Source organism: Mesoplodon mirus (genome assembly GCF_964341445.2).
Source record: "Mesoplodon mirus genome assembly, chromosome: 19".
Lineage (NCBI taxonomy): Eukaryota > Metazoa > Chordata > Mammalia > Artiodactyla > Ziphiidae > Mesoplodon > Mesoplodon mirus.
The window spans coordinates 27,115,711-27,141,910 of NC_138995.1; the positions used below are offsets into that span (position 1 = coordinate 27,115,711).

The 26,200-nt window shown below is 46.6% G+C and overlaps 1 protein-coding gene across 3 annotated transcripts in view; it reads right to left on the reverse strand.

The window, feature by feature from the left end:
• NDRG4 (NDRG family member 4) overlaps positions 1-26,200 on the reverse strand; it is a 94,929-nt gene that overhangs the window by 48,422 nt on the left and 20,307 nt on the right. Inside the window, exon 1 of one of the 3 annotated variants that reach the window (XM_082607405.1) lies at positions 22,183-22,370. The exons of 1 other annotated variant lie outside the window; for it this stretch is intronic. The gene's annotated coding sequence lies outside the window, so the exon portion shown is untranslated. Of the gene's footprint in view, positions 1-22,182; positions 22,371-26,200 lie in introns of those variants that run through there. One more of the 3 variants, XM_082607408.1, reaches the window with a different exon arrangement.

Here is a 26,200-nt window from a genome sequence, read left to right on the forward strand (position 1 = left end):
ACTCTGCAGCCTCCCTTTGGCTGGGTGCTTGGTCTCTGACCTCTGCCAAGGCCAGCCCATCCATCCTTGAAAGGAGACCTGTGTGTGGTCTCCCGATTAGCTTCACACCTACGCAGGTTCTTGGGGGAATCTTGGGTAAGGGGTGGAGTGGTTGTCAGCCCCACCTTCCCAATTGTGCTAATTTCACCTTAAAGCCTGAGTTTTTTTGATCTTGTATGTGTAAGGGGTTACCACTGGAGGAAACTTAGTTAAGGGTACACAGGGCCTCTCTCTATTATTTTGCAACTTCCTGTAAATCTATAATTATTTCAAATAAAAAGCTAAAAAAACAAACACACCCAAGGCAGTCCTGGAGGGAACTATTTGGCCCCAGATTCAGGAATGTTTTTTTTTTTTTTTTCGGTACCAGGCCTCTCACTGCTGTGGTCTCTCCCATTGCGGAGCACAGGCTCCGGACGCGCAGGCTCCAGACGCGCAGGCTCCGCGGCCATGGCTCACGGGCCTAGCCGCTCCGCTGCATGTGGGATCTTCCCGGACCAGGGCACGAACCCGTGTCCCCTGCATCGGCAGGCGGACTCTCAACCACTGCGCCACCAGGGAAGCCCAGGAATGTTTTTAAGTCCACACTTTGTCACAAGGTCCAGAGCTAAGAGTTCCCTGTCTCAGTTACCCCTGAAGGACAGGAAATGTTCCAGGGAAAGACAGCTCTCCTGGAGGGTGCTGGGTGGCCCTCCAGGCTTTCCTTGAGTCTAACTCTGCTGCTGGCCCCAGTTGTGAGCCTGAGGGAACTGATCAACCCCACTTTCAGCGAGAAGGGAGAACCAAGAGGTCAGGGAGGAGGCACAGCTTTCTCTGGGCCCCAGGGAGCTCTTACGTAGACATGAATTTGCAGAAAGCAGACGAAAAGCTAAGATTTGTTCTTTGGAGGAGAGCTAAGCCATTCTCCTTCCAGAGAGGACACACATGTCTGGAGAAGCCTTTGTCCTGAAGTTCTGGAGAGAATGGCCCCCTTTCTACAGGGGGATTGTCCCAGCCCCACCCCAGGCCTGAGCTAAAGCCATGCCCAGAGTTGGGGTGCCATGCCCCAGACCTAGGGTGGACCCTATGGTAGGCTGCCCCGGGCACACCTCCCTCTCGGGGGGCCGCAGTGTCCTCAGCACCACAATAACAGGACTGGGTTGAATCAGAGGTTCCAACCAAGTTTCCAGACAATAGAAACTGAGGAACTGACATAGGATGCTGTGTTGAGGGTCCCCAAGACCACCCCCAAGCTTGATGATTTACTAGAAAAACTAGTAAAAACTCAGAAAAGCCATTTCCTTCATGGTTACCATTTACTGCAGCGAAAGGACATGGATCAAATCAGTAAAGAGGAAGGGTGCACGAGTGGAGTCCAGGAGACACCAGGCGCAAGCTTCCAGTGCCCCTCCCAGTGGAGTCGCACCGGGGCACAGTCAATGCTTCCAGCACTGATGTGTGATAACATGAGCAGAGTACCAACCGCGGAACGCTCACCTGAGCCTTGGACTGCAGGGTTTTTACTGAGAGTCGGTCACATAGGCATGCAGCACCTGCGCAACTGACCTAAGCTACTCAGTCTCCAGGCCCTCAGAAGTCATATTGACACAGTGTGGTCCAGGGCCTTGGGCCTCCAAACACAGGCTTTCCCCAGAGGTCACACTGTGAGTGTTAACTATCTGGTCAGACCCATACAGTGTGGCCCAAGGCCTCAAACACACACAAACACTCCCGTCAGGCAGTAGGAGCACCAAGGACTAGTCCTTTCTTTGGAAAGTCCAGGATTCGAGCAATCCAAGCCTGCTGAGCTAACCCCTTGCTGCACAGATACCATTTATTTTGCCACAAGCACACGCAAACTGTCATTATCACCATGATTTCATACAAGAAAGGAAGTTTAACTCCAAGAAGGTAGTCCGGACATCATGATGTGATAGGGGTTAGCACTCCCCAAGAGAAAACAGGTGGCCCTACATTGTTAGCTTTGAAGATGAGGGAAGGGGCCAGGAGCCACCAGTGTACACCAGGACTCTGATATATATGCTTTTCTTGTTTGTCCACACAGCTTTGTCCCCAGTCAAGGAACAGATAGGCTGAGAAGCTCCCTCTGGCTCCTGCGTTAGCTCTGGGTTGAGTCTCCCCGCTCTTGGGTAGGACCAGGCTTTGCTGAGGGTGGGAGGGCTCAGTCTGGGACCCTCCTTAAGTGTCCAAGCCAGTTTGTCCTTTGTTTTCTTGTGCCTTGCTGCTGTTGCAGCTTATCCTGGGAAAGAGATGAGCCTGTTCTTTTTAACAAATGCCCTGGCCCTTACCCCAGGCTCCAGGCTCCCCTAGTTCAAACTCTAGGGTAGACCAGATGTTCTTCTAAGGTCCCACTTCATCCCGTTTCCTCATGGTCCAGCCTCCATGCATGGAGCTGAGCCATCAAAGGCCTGGGCTGTTGGCCTGAGCGGGCCTTGAGATGGGGAGTCAGAATAGCCTTGGGTTTCACCATCTACTACTTGGGTGACATTGGGTAAGTTTCACACACTTGCAGAATTTCCTTCTCTCTCCAACAGGTCTAATTATATAGCTGTGAGGAGTTAGTGAGTTATAACTGAAGAGCCCTCAGCTCAGGGCCCAGCACCTAGTTGGGGCCCATTGATGAGTGGCTGTTAGGACAATGAATTTTGTGGTTCCAGGTACAAGGTGTGGGGGCAGGTGGGATCCTCGTGATGAGGAGAGTGGGCACAGTACTGCCTTGGAGCTGGGTGTTTAGAAGCCAGGAGGTCCTTCCAGCCTCTGGACTCTGGGAGTGGGAGCACAACTCATGTACACAGCAGGAAGAGACCTGGTGGGCTATTGGGGTATCATGAGGATTGAGAGGCCTGTTCACCACAGGTCCTTTGCACATGCATTATTTCTGCCCAGGGACCCCTTTCTTCCACTTCCTACACTTCCCTGTGCTAATCCTGCTCATCCCTGGGGGCGTCAATTTAGACTTCACCTGACTCCCTGATTCCCTGACTGCCTTCCTCTGTGCTTCCATCATACCACATTCTCAATAATAATAATACCAATAATAATAGTCTACCATTTAAGAAACCCTTACTATATGCCAGGCATAGTGCTAAGAGCATTACCTACATACGTTATCTCATTTGAATCTCCCAGCATTTGGAGAGAGAGCTATAGTTATATTTTTCTGATTTTACAGATGAAGAAACAGGTTCAGAGAAGTGAAGTAACTGGCTCAACTGTACAGTGGTTGTCTGTGTGCCGGTCCATCTCCACCCTGGACTATGAGCTTCCTAAGAGCAGGGATTGTGTCTTGTTGGCTGTTAAGCCTCAGCATCCAGCACTGGGCCTGGTACTTAGGATGAGCTCAGTAGGTGGGAGCCCTCCACCAATATCTGTTGAATAAATGAGTGAGTGAGTGAATGTTTGCAAAGTACCAATGCAGCACTTGGCTCACCGTGAAGGATTTGTGGTCAGCAGAATAATGCCTCCCCTCAAATACGTCAGTGTCCTCATCCCTGGAACCCGTGAATATGTTACATTACTTGGCAGAGGGGAATGAAGGTTGCAGATGAAGTGAAGTTGCTTAGCAGCTGACTTGAAAGTAGGGAGATGATCCTGGATTATCTGGGTGGGCCCGATGTAATCACATGGATCCTTAAAAGTGGGAGAGGGAGGCAGGAGAGAACCAGAGAGATGGCAGCATGAGGACTTGGCTTGATGGCATTGCTAGCTTTGAAGATGGAGGAAAGGGCCATATGCCAGGGAAAGCAGATGGTCTCTAGAAGCTGGAAAAAGCAACGAAATGGATTCTCCTCTAGAACCTCCAAAAGGAATGCAGCCCTGCCAACATCCTGATTTTAGCCCAGGGAGACCCACTCCAGACTTTGGGCCTCCAGATCTATAAGAAAATTTATTTGTATTAAGCCACTAATGTGGTAATTTTTCACATCAGCAATAAAAACTAGTATGGTGCCCAATGCCTGATGCTGAGGATCACACTTAGGTCACTTATTAAATGACTGTTGAGCTGAATTAGATTATTACTGTATGTACCCCACTTACTATCAGGAAAGACATACGAGAAAAAAGCATTTTTATATATTCTGGATTTACTACATCAGAGGCCTAATTGGGCGGTCTCAAGTCTCAGGAAGGGTTAGAGTTTGATCCTAGCCATTGGCTTGGCAGGCTGGGCTGAGTGGGGTCACAGAGAATGACATGAGGGGCCTTCTAGGGAAAGGGAGCCCCAGGGTGTGAGTGAGCAGTGCTGCTGGGCAGGTTGAGTCAGCATCCTGGACTGTCCATGGCCTCAGGCCTGAGGATGCCATCTTTGGGTGCACGCCTGCTGCTTCCATAAGCAGAAGGGACACCATGCACTGAGTCTGTACCCCTGCTGGCAGGTCCTAACAGCTGTTAGTCAGCTCAGGCTGCTATAACAAAATACCATAACTGGGTGGCTTATAAACAGTTCTAGAGGCTGGAAGTCTGAGATCAGGGTGCCAGCATGGTCAGGTCCTGGAGAGGACCCTCTGCCAGGTTGCAGACAGCTGTTTTCTCACTGTGTCCTCACATGGGGTGGGAGGAGGTGGAGCAGAGTGAGCCCTCTGGGATCCTTTTTTAAGGGCACTAATCCCACTTATGAACACCCCACCCTCATAACCTAATCACCTCTCAAAGGCCCCCAACTCCAAATACCATCACATTGGCGGGGGGTGGCATTAGGATTTCAATATATGAATTTGGGGGACACAAACATTCCATCCATAACAAGCCCCACTGTGTAAGTACCATGATGATACCAATCCACCAGAGGAGAGAATAGCCAGCTCTTGTGTCTTTCTCCACTGTGCTGGGCACTGTACCAAACATCCTTAACTGGTTCAGCCTTCATAACGATTCCATGTGATGGGTGCCATCGTTATTCCCATTTTACAGATTAGGAAACTGAGGTCTAGAAAGGTAAAGTCACTGCTAGTAATTGGGCCTGAACAAAGGGAGGGGGGCTCCAGGGTCTCTGTTCTTACCCACTGCGCTCTACTGCCTCTAGATGGAATAATGATTATAAGAGCAATAAGACCACCTCACATTTGGATAAGACCTTTCTGTTCACACTCATTTGCATCCTCTTTTCTCTTGTCATCCTCACAGTGGCCAGTCATTATGATTAGTACCCCTGGCTTACATTTTGGGAAACAGCTCATGAGAGGGAGGTCCCAGCCTTCCTCAATTCAAAGCAAGGGTGGGATTCCTTCCTGGGTCTCCTGGCTCCAGATCCAGAGTCTCTCTCTTCCACTAGCTCCTGCCTCACCCTGATGCATTATTTATGGCCCATTACTTACCTCCTGCAGGCACCCAGATACTGCCTGCCAGACCTGTGACCTCGCTGCGTCCCCTGGAGAGGACCAAGGGCAGCTCTTTCCCCCTCATCCTTGCTCTCCTCTCTCCCCTCCCCCTCAAAGCCTCTCTGGGTCTTGGCAGGCCCCTGGGGTGTGGCACAGCCAGTCCCCTCTGCTGACTTGTGAGCACCTTCCTCTTTACCAAGCCAGTCAACACATCCAGTGAGCTCCCGGCTTCCTGAGAAAAGCAGCAGCAGCTGCACAGTCCAAACTCACCATCCCCTTATCACAGCCCTGGCTCGAGTCGCCAGTGTGTGTGTGCACGGGAGGATGGTGTGTGTATGTGCATGTGTGTGCATGTGTGTCATGAGAGGAGGGCATGTGTTTATGTTATATATGGAGCAGGGGAGGGGCATGGATTTAAGAGCTCACCGTTGAACACGTTTGAGTTGCCTCTTCTGGGTATTGTAGCCAAAAGCTAAGTCACCGTGGCAACTGGGAAGTGGTGCTTAGGTCAAGAGCTAAGGCTGGGGGGCTTCCCTGGTGGCGAAGTGGTTAAGAATCCGCCTGCCAATGCAGGGGACACGGGTTCGAGCCCTAGTCTGGGAAGATCCCACATGCCGCGGAGCAACTAAGCCTGTGTGCCACAACTACTGAGCCTGCACTCTAGAGCCTGCAAGCCACAACTACTGAGCCCACGTGCCACAACTACTGAAGCCCCCAAGCCTAGAGCCTGTGCTCTGCAAGAAGAGAAGCCACACGCAATGAAGAGTAGCCCCTGCTCGCCGCAACTAGAGAAAGCCCATGTGCAGCAATGAAGACCCAGTGCAGCAAAAAAAAATTTTTTTTAATTTTTAATAAATTTAAAAAAAAAAGAGCTAAGGCTGGGAGCAGGATCCCCAGGGCCCCTGGAGCCCACAGCCTTGGAGCTGTGAGACATTGAGCAAGTTGCTTAATCTCTGTCCTTATTTGCCTCCTTGTTTACTTCCCTGAGTGGAGGATTAGATGAGAATTCCTGTGATGCAACAGTGCAGGGCCTGAGGGACAGCGAGCGCTGATACACATCTTTTGACCAGGCACCCTATCCTGCCTTCCTCTAGGCAAGGAAGGATTAGTTTGGATCACAAACCCTTGGGAGGAAGGGCACCTGGGGACAGGGAAGGAGAAGGAGAAGCTAAAGTCTTGCAGACCCGACTGGTTGGTGTCTAGGCAGCAGCTGGGTCACCTTCATCTCAGTTTCCATGTCTGTAAAATGGGCAATAGCTGAAGTTAACAGTTGCTTAACATCATGGCTGGCACCATGGAATTCTGGAAGATGAGAATGAAAACTCCAGGAAATTACAGAAATTGGTCCTTGGACGTTTTCCCTTTTCCTCAGAATTTAAGGCTTTTGGTGCATGTTAGCACATAAAACCAGAGGGCAGGCATTTGTTTCTCCTCCTCGATTTTAAACTCAAAACTCCCAGGTCCTGAGTGATTAGCTGAAGTTTCTCAGAATCATCTGGAGACCCTGTGACCCACACAGCCCCTAAGCCTTGACTCCAGGACCCTGGTTAGGAGGGGCCAGAGGCACCAATGAATCTGTGTCTTTAATAATCTTCCTCAATGATTCCAAAGCGGGTGGCCCACTGTGAGAAATCAGAGACCAATCCACTGGCTGGGGATTTTTCCAGATGCCCCTGGAAGGAGTCCTTTCAGAGTCCTGTCTCCTAGGCTCCTTGTCCTCCATCCTAGGACCCTGAGAATGGAATGAGTGGGCTTCCCCAAACCTCACCACATCCCACTTCCTCCAGTTTAGCATTGTTGGTTTCTGTAGCTTGATTAATTAATTAATTAATTCTGTAGCTTAATTAATCACCATAACTATTCTTGGACCCAGGACAACTGATGTTTGTTCTGTGGATGCCCCTCCCTGGAAGCACAGGGGAGTGAGCAAAGCTGGATCACAGCAAAGTCTTCCCCAGACTTGGGAGCCTAACTTGAAGAGCCTGCCCTTGAACTCCTGCCTATTGAATTGAAAAGGACACACACTGGGTAGCTGCCATGTACAGACCCTGGGCCACAGAATGAGATGCAGGGAGCAGGCCTGACAATGCCCTGTGGACTAGAGCAGAACTGCCCCAGCCAGAATGCAGACCCCTGAGCAAGAAAAGCAAACATTTGTGGTGGTAAGCCCCTGAATTTGTGGATGGTTTGTTACACAGCATTATTGCAGCCATAGCTGACTAGTTCACCAGGATCAATCTATTTTTTTCAGAGGCTCTTGAGGCTAACTTTGCCTGCTTTAATCTTGCTGTACGATTCCTTGCCTATAGTGAATCAGCAAGTCTGGTTCTAAGGTTCCAGGTCATTTTGGTGACCCTGGTGGTGCTTCATCCCCTCCTACTCCAGAACTGGCTATGAACCTCTTCCATCTCATTCATCCTAGGAGCAACCATAGTGATCACCTGCAAGTACTGACTACTGACCACAGACTGCTAATCCATCTGAAATGTTCTATATATTTGTCGCCATAATCCTATGAACTAGTAACTGAGATTATCCCCATTTTATAGATGAGAAGATCAAAGCTTGGGGAAATTTACTAGCAATCCTACCACTGGTAAGTGGTGGACAAAGACTCTAGCCCAGATCTCCAAGCCTGTGCTCTTCACCCCTCTCCCCAAGAGCTTCCTCATGTTGGTAGAAATGCCTATTTTCCTGACACAGCCCCCTCCCCAAGCCCTCTTCCACACACAACTTTCTCCAGGGCCACCTTCCAGCTTCAGGTCCCGCAGCCACTTCCCACTTGCAGTGAATATACTTGATCCCTGATGCCTGGAGTTAATTATTTCAAAAAGACATTTGGAAACTCGGCTCTGTTGGGTCTAATGTGTTCCTTTTTGCTAATTTAATAGTTCTGTCTTTCAAAAATGAGTGTGCTTTTGAAACATGTTCACTGGACTGTCATTTCATTACCCTCCAGATATCTTCCCATTGTTGTTTTTCTCTTTGAACCCATGCTCACACCAGCCCTGTGGATCTCAGAGCCGAGACCTGTGTTTTGTGACTGGGGTGTCTGCTTCCCACAGGTAAGGCCTTGACTGTCTGTGTACCCAGGCTCAGCAATCAGGCAGAAAGACAGTCTGAAATGAAAAATCTAAAGTACTGGATCATTTTTAAAAGAGGCAGCTTGGGTTCTTACTGGCGCTTTCTGTTCACCAAATGCCAAAATGGTTATTTCTGGGTAGTGGATTTTAAGGGAGTTTCTAGTTTCTTCTTTACCCATCTCTTATCTGTTTTACTTTTCATTGTTTTTAATTTACAAAAGCATGTATAATTTTAATAATAAAATATAATGTAAAATAATGTGCATGCAATAAGAGGAAACTGACCCTTCTGGAGAAGTGTCAAGGCAAGTCTGGCTTTTATGAATTTGTTAAATGAATTTTTATAAACTTGTCAAATGACCTTTTATGAATTTATTAAAGCCACTCCGAGAAGCAGACCTCTCTCTCTGAAAATGAGTAGAACTCTGTGCAAAGAGGGAAAACAAGACACAAGCTAACAATTATGTTTGTAAAATAATTTTTGTGTTTCCACCTGCCAATGCAGGGGACACGGGTTCAACCCCTGGTCTGGGAGGATCCCACATGCCACTGAGCGATGGGGCCTGTGCGCCACTACTACTGAGCCCACGTGCCACAACTGCTGAAGCCCATGCACCTAGAGCCCGTGCTCCACAACAAGAGAAGCCACCACAATGAGAGGCCTGTGCACCGCAACGAAGGGAAGCCCCCGTCAGCCACAACTACTGAGCCCACGTGCCACAACTGCTGAAGCCCACGCACCTAGAGCCCGTGCTCCACAACAAGAGAGGCCACCACAATGAGAGGCCTGTGCACCGCAACGAAGGGAAGCCCCCACTCGCTTCAACTAAAGAAAGCCCACGTGCAGCAATGGAGACCCAACGCAGCCAAAAATAAGTAAATAAATTAATTAATTTAAAAAGAAATGGGATGGAACCTGAGTTTTTATTGTTTGTTAAATCTTAGATACCACTTTTCTTTACCCTTGGGCATGATATGACTTAAATTTGCAAATCGACTGAAGAGTAGATCTGTTTCTATAGGTTTTCACTTAACAGACACGAATTGAGTTTTGCCCAGTGCCAGGCAGTGTTCTAGGTTCACAGGCTTCAGTAAGGGGCAGGGATGGATCCCCAGCCTTGAGCAGCCACTGCTCTGGGAGAAGGCAGTGGTGCCAGCACTCACACAGCTGGATAAGTGCCCTGGGAGGACACTGGGGAAGCCCAGAAGAGGCAGTTCTTTTCTCTCCCTGAGAAAAATCAAGGAAGGCTTCTCAGAGGAGGTAACTGACACATAGAAGTTTACCAGGAGGAGCAGATGACATTCCAGGAGGAGAAGGAAGACATTCCAGGCAAAGAGAAGAGGAGGTACAAACTCTCCTGGGGGTAGTGGTTGTAGAAAGGCTAGAATTATGTTTGTGAAATAGCAAGTTGCTGGCTGTGACTACAATTTAGAGTATATAGTGTATATGTGTTTGTTGTATGTTGAAGAGCCTTGAATGATGGGCTAAGCAGTTTATCTGGTTGGCGATGGGGAGCTATTAAAAGGTCTTAAACAGGGAAGTGGCATGATCTCATTTGCCTTTTAGAATGGCTGCTCAATGGATGTATCCAGGAAGGTCCACTTGGGCAACAGAAGCCATGTTAACCATATGAATGGAGAAAATTTAATGTAAATAATTACCTAGGTCAGAATGGCCATCATCAAAAAGTCCACACATAATAAATGCTGGAGAGGGTGTGGAGAAAAGGGGACCCTCCTACACTGCGGGTAGCAATGTACATTGGTGCCACCACTACGGAGAACAGTATAGAGGTTCCTCAAAAAGCTAAAAATAGAGTTACTATATGATCCAGCAATCCCACTCCTGGGCATATATCTGGAAAAGATGAAAACTCTAATTCAAAAAGATTCATGCACACCAATGTTCAAAGCAGCACTATTCACAATCACCAAGACATGGAAACAACCTAAATGTCCATTGACAGATGAATGGATAAAGAAGATGTGGTGTATATATATATATAATGGAATATTTTTCAGCCATTAAAAAGAATGAAATATTGCCATTTGCAGCAACATGGATAGGCCTAGAGAATATCATACAAAGTGAAGTAAGTCAGACAGAAAGACAAATATGATATCATTTATATGTGGATCTAAAAAAGATACAAATCGGGCTTCCCTGGTGGCGCAGTGGTTGAGAGTCCGCCTGCCGATGCAGGGGACACGGGTTCGTGCCCCGGTCCGGGAAGATCCCACGTGCCGCGGAGCGGCTGGGCCCGTGAGCCATGGCCGCTGAGCCTTCGCGTCCGGAGCCTGTGCTCTGCAACGGGAGAGGCCACAGCAGTGAGAGGCCCGCATACCGCCAAAAATAAAAAAATTTTAAAAATAATTAAAAAAATAAAAAATAAAAAATAAATAAAAAAGATACAAATCAACTCATTTGCAAAACAGAAACAGAGTCACAGACATAGAAAACATATTTATGGTTACCAAAGGGGAAAGGGGAGGGATAAATTAGGAGTAATAGATACACACCATTATATATAAAATAGATAAACAACAAGGACAACTGCATAGCACATGGAAATATAGTCAATATCTTGTAGTAACCTATAATGGAAAAGAATCTAAAGCCATACACCTGAAAACTAATACAATACTGTAAATCAACTACAGTTTAATGAATAAAATTTTAAAAAAGAAAAAATAATTACCTAGATATATTTATCCATCTATCCATCCCTCTATCCATCCATCAATCCACCTTATTTTTTAATGTATTTCAAAGCAAATTACAGGCATCACTGCACTCCCCTAAATACTTCAGCATACATGTCATTCATTAATGTTCAAGTTTTTTCAGTTTTTAATCAAATTTATATACAATGAAATGCAAAAATCCTAAGTATACATTTGCTGAATTTTGACAAATGAATACACCTGTGTAACCCAAACTGCAATCAAAATATGAGACCTTACCATTACCCTAGAAAATTCCTTCATGGCCATCCTCAGGCAATCCTTGCCTCCATCCTCCAAGAGACAGCCACTGTTCTGATTTTTTTCCCACCATTTTCAGCATCATTGACATTTTGGTCCAAATAATTCTTTGTTCTTGGGGGCTGTCCTGTGCATTACTTAGCCTGTCCTAGAATTTCATATAAATGGAATATACTCTTTTTTGTTTGGCTTTTCCTGCTTAACATGTTTATGAGATTCATCCATGTTATCTTTTTTTTTTTTGAGGCTTACAATGATCTTTATTTTTTTTATTGGAGTATAGTTGATTTACAATGTTGTGTTAGCTTCAGGTGTACAGCAAGGTGAATCAGTTATACATATACATATATCCACTCTTCTTTTTCATCCATGTTATCTTGTGTATTGTTGTTTGTTCCTTTTTTATTGCCAAGTAGTTGTTCCTTTTTTATTGGCAAGTAGTATTCCACTATAAACCACAGTTTGTTTATCCATTCTCCTGTTGATGGACATTGGGGCCATTTCTAGTTTTTGGTTATTATGAAAAAAAGCCGCTATGAACATTTTTTTGCTTTTTTTTTTTTTTGGTGAACATTATGTTTTAATTTCTCCTAGCTAAAGAGCTAAGAGGACTTTCTGGGTCATTGGGTAGGTGTATAATTAGATCTATCAGATAACACTCTTCCCTCTTCCTAAGTGGGTTTGAATCATTTTATATCAATCTCCCCAGGGCAGGTACCAACCAGAATAGCCTCTACACCCCAGAGCCCATTGAAATGATTCAAACTAGCCAATCCTAGGCCTGCTTACCTTGCATCACTGGCTCTTTCCTATAGAAACCACAGTAAAGGCTCTTCCGCATGCTTTCCTCCCGCTCCTTCTCCCTCCCTGGTGCTTCCCCGTGTGGCCTTGTGTGGCATGGCACAGTGTGACCCCTCCTCTTGGGATCTGGGAGTCACAAATTATCTTTTCAATGGCAATCATCTCTTGATCTGTTGGCCTTACCATATCTGAATGATAATAAAATCTACATTTTAAAACAATGCGCAGAAAAGATTCTTTCTTTTCACTAACCTCTAACTCAACTCAGCATTTCCCTTAATTATAGTTGTAGGCAAAAAACCATAGTCATCTCAGCAGTATTAGTGTCTTTGCTGCACGAGAAATCACAGATTTTTTTATAAATTTATTTTTAAAATTTTTGGCTGTACATGGGCTTTCTCTAGTTGCGGTGAGCGGGGGCTACTCTTCATTGCTGTGCGTGGGCTTCTCATTGTGGTGGCTTCTCTTGTTGTGGAGCATGGACTCTAGGCACGCCGGCTTCAGTAGTTCTGGCTCACAGGCTCAGTAGTTGTGGCTCACAGGCTTCAGTAGTTGTGGCTCGCGGGCTCTGGAGTGCAGGCTCCGTAGTTGTGGCGCATGGGCTTAGTTGCTCAGCGGCACGTGGGATCTTCCCGGACCAGGGCTCGAACCTGTGTCCTCTGCATTGACAGGCGGATTCTTAACCACTGCGCCACCAGGAAGTCCCTCACAGATATTTTCATATCATGGTAAGTGTTACAGATAACTTGAAACACTGTTTTTGTTCGTTACTACTTTGAAATTATGATAGTTAATAAGCCTGTAGCAGGATGGGGAGCTCAGCAGGAGGGTTCTGGGCAACCTAGTCTAGGATCCAAGCACCAGCTGGCCTCCTGTGAATCAAGGAGAGAAACCCATGACCTCAACCTAAAGCAAGTGAGCAGCCCCAGAGGTAGCCCAGAGGGGCGGCAGGATGGTTCAGTAGACCAGCCAAGGACACAGCCTTCAGACCACAGGCCACTGATTGGCAGTGTCCTGCATTTTTGTACTGAGTGTCCCGGCAGCTTAGGACATACAGGCATACCTGGTTTTATTGTGCGTTGCTTTACTGCACTTTGCAGACATCGCATTTTATACAGATTGAAAGTTTGTGGCAACCCTGCATTGAGCAAGTCTATAGGTGCCATTTTTCTAACAGCATTTGCTCGCCTCATGTTTCTGTCATGTTTCAGTAACTCTTGCAATATTGTAACATTAAATAATTTAAACATTTAAATTAAACATTACAATAAATAACACACCACTGTAGAGTGTAAACATAACTTTTACATGCACTAGGAAACAAAAGAAGTCTTGTGGCTCGCTTTATTGCAATATTCACTTCCTTGCAGTGGTTTGGAACTGAATTCATAACATCCTCGAGCTATGCCGGTATTTCCTGGGATACCGAAGATATACATGATGATTCTGAGTGAATACCCTAACATATAATTAAATAGCAGTAAATATCAAGTTAAGTCTTTCCTTTCAGTGCTGAGTATACAAAGAGGGAAGCCTCTGTTAGGTGCTGGCTGTCTTTAATGCCTCTCTAGCTCTGGCTAATCCTTTTTAACAAAGAGCGCAGCCTCAGGCTTAGAATCACTGCATCTGCATTGTACATGTATTTGCCATAGTGGTATATTTAAGTTAAAAACGGGGGGTACTTTAAATAAAAATATTAAGTAGATAACAGTCAGGTGGCATGCAAATATGGCAGAAATCTGACAAATGTGAGGCACATTTTGTCAACTGATGTCCCAAGGTCTTTTGAGATCTTAGGAAATTCCCCATATAATAACCATCTCTGTACTCTGCCCCTCTATGAGGTCTGCTCGTTAACTCATTCATATCTATGGAAGAACCAGTTTATTAAGCACCTCTGGGTGCCAGATCCTGTAATTCAACAGAGATCTGACAGCCCCCTGCCCCTCCCCACATGCACGCAGAATTCCATCTCCTGCTCAGGTCGCCTTCTCTCCAGAAATGTGCCTTTCCTTGCCCCTCTTTTTTTTTTTTTTTTTTTTTTGAGGTACGCGGGTCTCTCACTGTTGTGGCCTCTCCCGTTGCGGAGCACAGGATCCGGACGTGCAGGCTCAGCGGCCATGGCTCACGGGCCCAGCCACTCCACGGCATGTGGGATCTTCCCAGACCGGGTCACGAACCCGTGTCCCCTGCATCGGCAGGCGGACTCTCAACCACTGCACCACCAGGGAAGGCCTCCTTGCCCCTCTTTTAATCTGAGAATCCCGTTCCTGGATGAGTTGAAAGTGCTCACTCAGGGGTCAGTGAATCTGCATGGAGCTATGGCCATTGCAGGCTGTCAGGGTGGGGAGTTGAAAACCTCTAACCTCAGGGTCCCTAGAGTAATAGGTGAGGCTCTCACCCCTTGGGGTACCCAAGGAGTAACCAGTCTGCCTGTGAGGCACTCTCAAAAAAGAAGGGGAAAAGGTCAGACTTTATCTGGTATCCACAAAGCCACTTAGATGAGAAGTCCTTCTGCCTACATCTGACGTTCGCCAACGCTAACCACAAATCGGCACCTTATCAGTTACCCCTCATCAACCGTGTGTAACCACGTACAACCTGGAGACACTGTTGTCTTGGTTCATTCTGAATTTTCATAAATTTGCAATTGCTTTGGGTATGTATGTGTATTGGAAGAGTTGTACACGGCAGAAACCTAATTTAATCTGGCTTATACAAGACACTTTAAAAGAAAAGAGGTAATTACTTTACTTACTGAACTGAGAGGTGTGGGGATGCAGCTATTTCAGGCATGGCTAACCCAAGACTCACATGCTGTCAGGCCTCGGTTTCCCCCCATCTCTGGTTCTTGCTTCTGTTGTGTTTGCTTCAGTTTGGGGCTCTGTCTAGTGGCCAGATGGAGACAGGAAGTGGTCCCTACCTCCTCTCGGGTTTCAGGTCTGGCAGGAGCTCAGGAGCATCTAGGGTTGTGACCAGGGCCCTGGCTTGGTCACATGCCTGCCTTCTCCTGGGAGCCAGTGATTGGCTCGGGGTGAGGGGATCCCTCACTCTTCTGGGCCTGAGGTCAGCTTCTCTGGGACGTGAACCACAGGGATGGTTCCCCAGAGAACAATAGGGGTAGTTACCACAGGGGCTGAGAATAGATGTTGGCAGAAAAAAAGATGTTCTTGGCTTCACAGAGATGCTAAATGGAGCCAGGGTTGGACCAGGGGTGGTTGTTTCTAGAGCCTGACTTCTAAGCCTCCGTGGTCTGTGTCCTGTCTGTATCCCAGAGCCCCTCACAGAGCCTGGCAAACAACAGGCACTTAATTCCTGTGAATTGAGTGAATTTCTTGTTGCTGCGCTCTGCACACCTGCCTGTTGGGACACCTTGTTTCTCTGGACAGGCGTCCATTGCCTGGCCTCTCACCCTCCAGAAATTGAATCCTGTTCTCATGTGTGAGCCCCTCCCAGTGTCTTCTTCTGCAGCAGACCTCAGTCTGAAGTGAAACATCAGGAAAGAATCCAGCCCATTGTGTTATGAGCACACACGTATACATTTGCATACCCGGTGAGTTCCTGACGCATCCCTTCAACCTGGGTTGGGGGAGGGGCTGGAGGCTTTAATATGTTAGATCCTGGGGAGCTGGGAGCCATGCAGAGATTTCCCTTGGAGTAAGGTATGTGGGAACAGTGACCTGGCACAGACCCTTGCCAGCTCAGGGCTGCGCATGGGGAGTGTGGTACCAAGTGGCTGATGAGCTGGGGGCTCAGTTCCTAGGAAGCAATCAGGCAATGCAGTGTCAGTCACCAGCCCTGGAGAACCTGACGGTGGTGGGTGCAGCTCCCTGGCTGACTGGTGCCCAGCCCTGAACCTAATGATGGAAATGAACCAGAGGCTTCAGAAGCACACTCTGTGCCTGGAGCTGCACCGTCTTAGCTCAGGATGACGTAACAAAACGCCATAAGACTGGGTGGCTCCCTATTACCACGTGATGGATAAGTGGATGTTCAGTGGATGTGGCAGTGTGTGACTAAGAGGTCACTGGAATGGCAGGGGGGAGTCCTGTGGGTTGGTGTAGGCCCTTCTCCAGCTGCCCTGGAGAAGGCTCTGGGCTCCCTTGATCTGGAGGATGTCTTCCTCCCCTTCCTGTTTAGGTTGCTTGAGCCCCAGACTCTGGGCATGTCTTCATGGGAGGTGCTAGGTAGTCTGGTTCACACCACTTGCGAGTCTTGGCACCACTCGTGTGCTGGTTGTGGGGATGGGTGCTGGGTGGGGTTGGGTGGGTGCTGGTCTGGAGGGAAAGCAGCCGTGAGGGTGATCCGAGTCCAAGGTCAGTCTTGCCAGCTGGCTCACTTGCCTGAGGTCATGAGGCCAACACCACAGAAGGACCAGGACTTGAACCCAGCGCTGATTCTAGAGCCCTGACCCGCATCCACCCTTGCTTCAGAATAGACTGCACAATAATTTTGGAAACTGTCACTTATTTGTAATCTCAAGCCGACAGCCCATTGAGAAGGACCCACTCAGATTTATCTGCTCTTGGCCACTGTGGCCCTCACGGCACATGAAGTCCTGGGGTACCCAAAGGGTGTCCTCCGTTCTTAGGCCAAATGCAGAAAGGCACAAAGCCAGGCTGGGCTGGCTTTCCTTCCCTGTGGGACCTGCAGCTCCATGCTCTCCCCGGGGTGGGGGGGCAGCAGGGGGGAGCAGCCTTGCAGACTCTCCCCATGGGCATTGCTGATGCTTTTCCTGGGCTGCAAGGAGACTCAGTGTCTCCGCACAGCACATCCCACTGGGAATGGGGTTTATTTATGGCTCTGAGAGCTCTGGCCAATTCCAGGTCCTGGAGCATAGGATTCCCAAGTCTGGGCCGGGCCATTCTGACTCAGGGAACACAGCACCAAGGAGGTGGGAAGAGGTGAGGTGTCCAGGCCAGGGTTCTAAATCCCAGTGCTGCACAAACCAGTCATGGGAGATCTTCAACCAGTCACTTAATCTGCCTGGTCCTAGGTTTTCTCATCTGTAAAATGGGGATAATAACGCCACCACCATCTCAGGGTGGTTGTGAGGATTATAGAGGGCAAAGCACATGGAACCCCACTGAGGTTCTGACACCCATGGGATCCAATCCTGGTGCAGGGTCTCAAAGAAACAGAGCCCACTGAAGTTCCAAAAAGTGTTCACATCTTTTTGAGCACAAAGGGGGTCCAGGTACAGACGGCACAGGCACTTCCAGTCTAGTGACCATTCTCTGTAATATCATACAGCTCCCATGAGATGTTCACTTTCCTTTCCAGAAAACTTCTCCTTCACTCACGGATGTCTGCCCCACCCTTGCCAGGCCTCTGCACTGCAGCCAGAACCCAATTCCAGAAGGCACTGCTCACAGTGTATTGAATGGACGAGTTGGCACAGCAGCCCTGTACCCCTTGCTGCAGATGTGCTGCCACTGACCTCAGTTCCCTCAGGATGGTTCTTCTCCTTTCTATCTCCCAGAACCTGTTGGGCAACGGCAGGGCCCTCCGGGGACGGTATGGAGGGGAATGGAGTGGGTGATGCCAGGGCCCTTGCCTGCAGGCCTGGGACAGCAGGGCACACACAGTTTAACACCCGCAGTCCTGTCCCTCGCAGGCAAGTTCATGGTTCTCTATGGTGGCATTTCTAGAACCGCCTAATGGAAAGTCTCGCTGCAGTTTTCTATCTAGGCTGCAGTGGGCTTGGAAAATGCTTCCAGTCAAGGATGTAAGACCCTGGGATGCAGCAATGCAGGCCCTCCACTGCCCCTGCGGAAACGATTAGCCTGAGTGGCCCCACTCAAACAGGACACAGCGGTTCTCGGTATTTTCCAGGTGATGGATTTGGATGCATCTGCAAATCTTTACTGAAGTGAGAAGTCTCATCAAGGATCAGAGAGAGCAGGTCACTGGCAATGTTTTGGAACCAGAAAATACCCAAGCATACAGGCTCCCCTGGCAGCGAGGCCCAGGAATGGGGTAGCCTCACCCTCCACGGCCGAGAGCTGCGAGGAGAGTGAGGCTGAGGGGCTGGTGTGCCGGGGGGCTGCCTGGGATGCCAGTGCGTACAGGCCGCCATGGCACATTGGAAATGCAGCAAGCCGAGGGAAGATCGTATTAATTAACCAGAGCTCTTCTCAGGGGAAGCCATGTGTGGGGTAGAAGGAGTACTTTGGGAAGGAGCGAGGGTGGAATAAGTCACACTGACACAAGTGATAACAGCTGCTAACTGGATCCTGGGGCGGGTGACGGAGGGGCTCCGGAGCTTGCTTTGCCCCATCAGGGAAGCCAGTTTGGGTCTGAGGAAGGCTCTCAAAACAGTACAGAGGGACTTCCCTGGTGGCACAGTGGTTGAGAGTCCGCCTGCCAATGCAGGGGACACGGGTTCGTGTCCCGGTCCAGGAGGATCCCACATGCCGCGGAGCGGCTGGGCCCGTGAGCCATGGCCGCTGAGCCTGCACGTCCGGAGCCTGTGCTCCGCAACGGGAGAGGCCACAACAGTGAGAGGCCCGCGTACCGCAAAATAAATTAAAAGAATAAATAAATAAAAGAGAGAGCCTAGAAATAAACCTTCATATATATGGTCAGGTGATTTTTGACAAGGGTGCCAAGACTATTCAATGGGGAAACAACAATCTTTTAAAAAACAGTGCTGGGAAAACTGGATATCCACACGCAAAAGACTGAAGCTGGACCCTTGCCTACTGCCAAGTATAAAAATTAACTCAAAATAGATCAGGACCTAAATGTAAGACCCAAAACTATACAACCCATAGAAGAAAACAGGAAAAAAGCTTCATGACACTGAATTTGGCAATGATTTCTTGAATACGACACCAAAGGTATAGGCAACAAAACAAAAAAGATAGATTGGACTTCATGAATATTAAAAATTTCGTGCATCAAAAGATAATATCAACAGGGTAAAAAGGTAACCTGCAGAACGGAAGAAAATATTTGCTAATCATATATATAAGGGTTTAAAGTAAAAAGCAAAAATAAACAAATGGTACCTAATTCAACTTAAAAGCTTTTGCACAGCACAGGAAACCATCAACAAAACAAGACAACCTACTGAATGGGAGAAAATATTTGCAAATTATATGACTGATAAAGGATTAATATCCAACATATATATAAACAGCTCAGACAACTCAACATTGATAAAACAAACAACCCAATTAAAAATGCACAGAACTGAATAGACATTTTTCCAAAGAGGGAATGCATATGACCAACAGGCCCATGAAAAGATACTCAACATCACTAATCATCAGGGAAATGCAAATCAAAACCACAATGAGTTATCACCTCACACCTGTCAGGATGGCTATCATTAATAAGAACATGAACTATAAATGTTGGCAAGGATGTAGAGAAAAGGGAACCCTTGTACATTGTTGGGGGGAATGTAAATTGGTGCAGCCAGTATGGAAGACAGTATGGAGGTTTCTCACAAAACTAAATATAGAACTACCATATGACCCAGCAATTCCACTCCCGGGTGTGTGTGTGTGTGTGTGTGTGTGTGTGTGTGTGTGTGTGTGTGTGTGTGTGTGTGTGTGTGTGTGTGTGTGTGTGTGTGTGTGTGTGTGTGTGTGTGTGTAAACCAAAAACACTAATTCGGAAAGATACATGCACCCCAATGTTCACAGCAGCATTATTTACAATTGCCAAGATATGGAAGCAACCTAAGTGTCCATCAACAGATGAATGGATAAAGAAGATGTGATTCATACATACACACATACACATACACACACACACACACACAATGGAATACTACTCAACCATAAAAAAGAACGAAATTTTGCCATTTGCAGGAACATGGATGGAGTTGGAGGGCATTATGATAAGTGAAATAAGTTAGAGAAAGACAAACACTGTATGATATCACTTATATGTGGAATCTTAAAAAATACAACAAACCAGTGGTTTACCAAAGGGGAGAGAGAAGAGGGAAGTGGCAATATAGGGGTGGGTGAGTGGGAGGTACAAACTATTGGGTGTAAGATAGGTTATAGGGATGTATTGTACAACACAGGGAATATAGCCAATATTTTATAATAACAATAAATCTAGTGTAACTTTTAAAATTGTATAAAAATTTTAAAAATTAAAAAAAAATGGACAAAGGACTTGAATAGATATTTCTCCAAAGAGGATATACACATGGCCAATAAGCACATGAAAAGATGCTTGGTATCACTAATCATTAGGGAAATGCTAATCAAAACTACAATGATATATCACCTCACACACATTAGAATGGCTACTACTAAAAACAAACAAAGATACAACAGAAAAACCCAGAAAACAAGTGTTGGTGAGGATGTGGAGAAATTGGAACCCTTGAGCACTGCTGACCGGAATATTAAAAACTGGTACAGGGACTTCCCTGGTGGTGCAGTGGTTAAGAATCCGCCTGCCAGTGCAGGGGACAAGAGTTCGAGCCCTGGTCTGGGAAGATCCCACATGCCGCTGAGCAACTAAGCCCGTGTGCCACAACTACTGAGCCTGCGCTCTAGAGCCCATGAGCCACAACTGCTGAACCAGTGTGCCACAACTACTGAAGCCCGCATGCCTAGTGCCCGTGCTCCAGAACAACAGAAGCCACCGCAATGAGAAGCCCATGTGCTGCAGGGAAGAATAGCCCCCGCTCACCGCAACTAGAGAAAGCCTGAGTGCAGCAATGAAGACCCAATGCAGCCAAAAATAAAATAAATTATTAAAAAAAGAAAAACTGATACAGCTGCTGTTGAAAACAGTATGAAGGTTCCTCAAAAAATTTAAGATAGAACTACCATATGATCCAGGAATTCCACTTCTGGATATATACCCAAAAGAGCTGAGAGCAGGATCTTCAAGAGGTATTAGTACTCCAATGCTTATAGCAGCATTACTGACAATGGCTAAAACGTACAAGTAACCCAAGTGGTCACTGATAGATGAATGGGTAAACAAAATTTTCTGGTTTAAAACAGTTAGCTTTTTTGTTTTTTGTTTTTTACAACGCAGCAAAAAAAGAATCTACAACTATCAAAATCTGCAAAACACCTGTAGAAAGGAGCTACCTCTTTTGAACTGTTTAATTAAAGCTTCTCTAGGATTTTACACACCCATTTTTGATCAAGAGCATGGAACTTCTCACACCTGTTTGTGTCTCCACAGGCTTTAGACCCTGACATATTTACACACTTTAGTATTCTACATCTAATCAGCTTTCATTTAGCCCATTTATATTTTTAAAAAATAGAAAAGTGAAACAAAAACAGATTTAATTTCCTTCTAAAATCTGTTATGTAAACGTTTTGTTGAATTTAAACATCACAAGTTTGATAAAATTGTCAACGAGGTCTCTCACCCACCCCACAGCCTGTGGAAAATCTTAATTACAGCAGATTCAAATACATCGCTACATTGTCAGCTGTTTTTTCTGCTTTGAATCAGCTACCTTGATGTTCTCATACTGTTTTAACCACCTCTTGGCGTCTCAGCTAAGAATGCCTGTCTCAGTTCTGCCTAGAAATCCACCACCATAAAATGGAGTATTATTCAGCCTTAAAAAAGAAGGAAATTCTGACATATGCTACAACATGGATGAATCTTAAGAACATTATACTAAGTGAAATGTGCCAGCCACGAAAAGACGAATACCATATGATTCCACTATATGAGACATTTAGAGTGGTCCAAATCAGAGACAGAAAGTAGAAGTTTGGTTGCCGGAGCAGAGGGGAGGGGGCAATGGCGAGTTATTGTTTAATAGGTACAGAATTTCTGTTTTACAAGATGAAAAGAGTTATGGAGATGGATGGTGTTGATGAAACATTATGCATGTATTTAATACCACTGAACGGTATACTTAAAAATGGTTAAGACAGTAAATTTTATCACTATAAAATTTTTATCACTATAAAAAAATTGGAAAAAACCCCAAAAATTGATTATCTTACAGTTCTGGAGGTCAGAAGTCCAAAATGGGCCGGCAGGGCTGCATTCCTTCTGGAGGCTCTAGAGGAGAGTCCATTTCTTTGCCTTTTCCAGCTTCTGGAGACTGTCCGCGTTCTTTGGCTTACGGTGCCTTCCAGCAATGGCGTCACTCCAACCTCTGCTCTGTCAGCACAGCTCCTGCTTTCCCCCAGCTTCCTCTGCGCACCTCCGCCCACGACCGTGAGCCTCCTGCCTCCCTCTTATAAGGTGCCTTATATTGGACACACCTGATAATCCAGGAGACTCCATCTCAAGAGCCTCAGCTTAATCACACCTGCAAGTGCTTTTGCCATGGAAGGAAATAAATTCACAAGTTCTGAGGGCTAGGACGTGGGCATCTTTGGGAAGCCATTACTCTGTTTACCGCAGTTGCCTAGAGAAATACTCACGTGAGTGTGGGAGGAGGTAGGCGCAAGGGCTTCAATACTGAAAGCAGGGGGAAGCCCATGTCTGACAATAGGGTTGTGGTTGAACAACCGTGCAGACATTGCAGCTGGAAAATAAATACTGATATGTTAACAGTGGGTATCCCGGGAGAGGAAGAGCAGGAAGTAAAAGCGGTGAAGGTTTGCTCTTCTTCTTTGGATATTTTTATATAGTTTTATCTTTTTCAACAAGCATTTAAACTTGCTTATTGAAGCTTGCTAAAAAATTAAAATAAACTGAGGTACAGTTATCAGGAGAAGATATCTATTATGTCTAACCCCACCTCATAATGACAAAACTGTACCATCTACAAAACAGAAAGAAGGGAGGGAAGGGAGAGAGCGGAGACAAAGAAACATCCAGCTGCTTGGTGTTAACTTGGAGCAGGCAAGGCTTGCGGGGCACTTAGCCAACAAGCGGAGCAAAGTGTCCCTCCCTCCCCGGCGGGAACTGGCAGCTTCTCCAGGTACGATTCTTTATAACCTCTCCTGTGGCACTGGCCCTGTGCCTAGTGTACGCAGTAGGCAATCTATGACATATTGTCGACCAGCCGAGTCACCGATGGGAGCGCCTGTAAAGGTGTAGATGGCACCCAAACAGGAGGAGCAAGCGTCCTGTCAGGGCTCAGCTTTGACCCCATATGGCAACACCCACACCCACCAGCCTCACTGCCACACCCATTCGTCTCCCCTCATTTCTAACCATTTCAGCTCAAAGTCTGGTCCTTCCCAAGCCCCCAGAACTTCCTGGTTTATTTGAAGCAGAGGTTCTGCAGTTGGAGGAAGTGGGTAGAAATTCCAGGTCACTTATCTCCACCGTGGTGTCCCCAAGATGAACTTGTGGTTTGCTACTTCTTTGCCCTGAACTGCAACCTCTGAGCTGGCCTTTCTGCCCCCTGCATGCATCTCTGGAGCTGATGTTTTGTGGCCGCGGGGTGCAGGGAAGACAGGAGGGGGTGAGGCGTGGGACCCAGGGACTCTCGACCCCAGGCAATGTCATCTCAGACTTGTAGCCCTAAGTTCCCTTGATAAACATCATCTCAGAATCACACACCTGGCAAACAGGCTGTCCCGGGAACACAGCCCAGGAACAAACAAAACAAGCTTGTGTCTTTTCATTTGGTTCTTGGTTCTTACTGTTCTAGGAAGAAAAAAAAGAAAAAAGACTGGACTTGAGTATGCAAGACATTCACATGTTTTACTCAGAAAACAAGGAACCTCTGATTTTCTTGGAGAAACGTTGAGAGCTGTCTTTTCCTTTTAGTGTCCTTAAGCATAGACTGAAACAAGGAAGACATAATTTCAGTTCATTCCAATTGTCCCCTTGAACACCTACTTCATCCTTCCTAGACTGATCGTTGGACAGAATTAAAACTGCTCCCCAAGTGTAGTTTCATTCAGCCTGCGGGCCCTCCGTGAAGCGTCCCTGCCGCCTTCCGGCTCCGCCCTCCTCTCCTGCATCCCCCGCAGGCACACCCTGCACGTTCCTGCCCCCAAGCCCTCGTACCTGTCCCCTGTCCCCTCGGCCTGGAACATGGTCCTCCCGTTTCCCTCCCTCCTTCAGGTCCCTTCAGAACCTCAACCGCCACCCCATCCCAGCCCTCCCACCCCAGCCCTGCTTCATTTCCCTCCACAGCACTTGTCACCTTCTAATAGGTCACGTCCTTATTTTGTTTACGGTCTACCCCTTTTCTGATGTGAACTCCACCAAGGCATGGATTTTCATTCATCCGTTCACCACTGGAAACTCAGTCCTAGATAATGATTGAATCTGAATCTTTATAGAGGAGTTTTGCATTATGTATCCAAAATCTTATAAATACACAGCTATTCCACATCTAGGAATTTATCCCCGGGAAGTCATCACAGAAGTGTGCAAAAATAGAGTTAGAAATGTTACAAAAGCCAAACACTGGAAATAATAAGAGCTGACATTTAATTAGCACTTACCATGGGCCAGACCCTGTTTTAAACATTTTATGCACGTGAACGCTTTAAACTCCCAACCACCCTATAACCCACCTATTATTGTCTGGATTTTACAAGTGAGGGAACAGGCAGAGGGACTGAAGAGCATGCAGTCGAGCCAGGATTTGATGGGGGTGTGTCTGACTCGAGTCCATATTCTTAACACCCTATGGGTTACATGAGCTGTGCTCCAGCCACCCTGAGGCATTCAATGCAACCATTTAAAATGATGTTGTAGACAATGAATTTTTTCTGGTGGGGGAAGAAGGGACATGAACCCCTGAAATTATATGTAAATTGTGTGATCATACACATTGCTGGGAATAAGATGGCTTTATCAGGTACTCAAATACATTGAAGAACCAGGGTTGTAGAATAATTCTTCTACATAAATAGTTCAGGTGAACATATCCTGCACATGGGTTATCAACTGTTTAGCACAGTCTTTAAAAAATTTCTTTTTAGTTTCCCTCCTTCCACACAAGCTTTCCTCGTCTTGTCCCTAAACCACATTAACAACCTAGAATGTCACCACAGAAGACGCTTTAATGACTTGAAGAGATCTTTGTGAGATACAGTAAAAAGCTCAAATAACTAGATTATATGTTAATAGCTGTTATTCCTGGGTGATGGAATTATGACTGTGTTAAAATTTCTTTTCTGGTCTTATTTGTATTCTGTACACGTTTTGCAAGAACATGAATTACTTTTTGTAACCAAAGGAATTTTTTTTTTAAGAAAATGGCACATTTGGGGAAGGTAATTTGGAAGAAGCTATGAAAATTTTAAGTGTACCTGTCCTTTGATCAAGCAATTCCATTTCCAGGAATCTGCTGGACAGAAATTCTTGCCTGTGAACCCGAATATAAGTCCAGCGACATTCATGGAAGCATTGTGAAAATTACTAAACAGCCCAAAGCCTCAGAGAAGGTGAGTAAATAAACAAAATAAAATATTCAATAAAATATAATACCACCATATTAGAAAAACTGTGCAGCTGATAAAAAAAAGAAAACACAGTAGCTAGATCTCTGACTCTCCCACAAGATGTATTATTTGGTAAAAACAGATGTATAATAAGGTCCAACATACGTAAAGAACGAGCATAAGAGTGTAAAGGCCTTGAAAGGGGTCTGGAAGGAAGCTGCCTGTTTGTTGATGATGATTACTTGCAGGGAGGCGCTGGGAGCTGGGCAGGGGATGTAATGGTGAAGGGGACTTACTGTTCTGTTCTGGATTGTCTGAATCTTTTTTTTTTTTTTTTTTTTTTTTTTTCCTTTTTGCGGTATGCGGGCCTCTCACTGTTGTGGCCTCTCCCGTTGCGGAGCACAGGCTCCGGATGCGCAGGCCCAGCGGCCATGGCTCACGGGCCCAGCCGCTCCGCGGCATATGGGATCCTCCCAGACCGGGGCACGAACCCGTATCCCCTGCATCGGCAGGCGGACTCTCAACCACTGCGCCACCAGGGAGGCCCTGTCTGAATCTTTTACATTTTATTTATGTAACCAAATACAACACACACAGTTAAACTATGAAAGAGTTCTAAGATTAAAAAAGACTCCAAACTCCGAAGTGCTTTCCCCCCACC